Source organism: Triticum aestivum, chromosome 3B (assembly GCF_018294505.1).
Source record: "Triticum aestivum cultivar Chinese Spring chromosome 3B, IWGSC CS RefSeq v2.1, whole genome shotgun sequence".
Lineage (NCBI taxonomy): Eukaryota > Viridiplantae > Streptophyta > Magnoliopsida > Poales > Poaceae > Triticum > Triticum aestivum.
This window is the reverse complement of record NC_057801.1, coordinates 609,927,245-609,928,628: the sequence shown is the minus strand read 5'-3', so window position 1 is coordinate 609,928,628 and position 1,384 is coordinate 609,927,245.

Here is a 1,384-nt window from a genome sequence, read left to right as displayed (position 1 = left end):
ATTCTTCATATGCTCAATACTTCAAATCTGAAATTCAAAAGACATTCATATCTAAAAGTACTCTCAAAATACACAACACAAAACACAATTCACAACCTGCAAATACTGACAACACTAAGCTCATCCTGACAATTCACAACCTGCCCAACTATTGGGCTGGGGGATGAGGCGCAGCCCCCTCCTATTCCTCGGCGGCAGACAGCCGCCCCGTGAGACGATGTGAACGGCGAGGGAGACGATGGTGGGGAAGCGTCGTCGGGCCAACTGCTTTTCTCCTCTTGCAGTTGGGTTCGGTCGACGAAGAGTCCACCGGCTCGCTGGCAGGACACCCTCACAAACGACACCCTGTAGATGCTTGATCCTTCAATCTCTGGTGGATGCTCCATCTGGGATTGATACTCCCACCACCGCTCCCTCACGATCGGATTTCATGAATCTGTTTGCTCCATGGCCCAGAGGAGCAGCTCTATGTACTCCGGCGCGACTCCCTCCGGGAGTATCGCCGCCTTTTCGCTCTGTTGCAGATATTTGGCCATGGATGTCGCCGTCGCCGCTAGTTGGTCCTTGTTGTCAAACCAAGACTGTATCTCCAACATCCTAGCTAGCTTCACAGGGTCGCCGTCTGCAATCCTCACGTATCGATTGTACTCCTCCATCGATCTACTTCTCCACAGCACCTTCACTCGCCGGCGGTGGTTTTTGAATGGAAGAGGAGAGGAGCAGCGCTGGTTTTGGATTAGAACGGGAGAGGAGCGACGCTGGTTTTGGACTGGAACAGGAGAGGAGGGCGGTGATTTTCAAATGGAAGAGGAGAGGATCGGCGTTGGATTTAGATTGGAACAGGAGAGGAGCGGTGGTGGTTTAAGAGGAGAAGAGCGGAAGAGCGACGCTGGTCTTGGAAGTATTTTTTTGTTGTTTTGTGTATTTTGGGTCATAGTTTGACCACATACTGTATGTGATAAGCAAAATGTGAATGCATGTCACCAAAAATTGTATCATTTGGTTCATATCTGAATGTACTTTCAAATTATATTATTTTTGCAACGTATAACATATATTTTATGTGCGAAAATCATGGTAAATTATGCCCGAGAATAAAAGGGAGACTAGTTCATGTGGGGTCGCTTTCTTAATTGAAGGGTAAATTGATTTTGATTTTGATCCAGTCATAGCGCGTCGGCCCTCTCGCCCAATCCTAAATCGCTGCCGCATGCTCCTCTCCCTCGTCTCCATTGCAAAACCACCTCCTCTCCTCTCCATCATGTCCATTCCAAAACCACTGTCTTGCCTCTCCCTCTTCTGATCTTCTCCATTGCAAAACCACCTCCTCTCCTCTCCATCATCTCCATTCCAAAACAACCTCCTCTCCTCTCCATCATCTCCA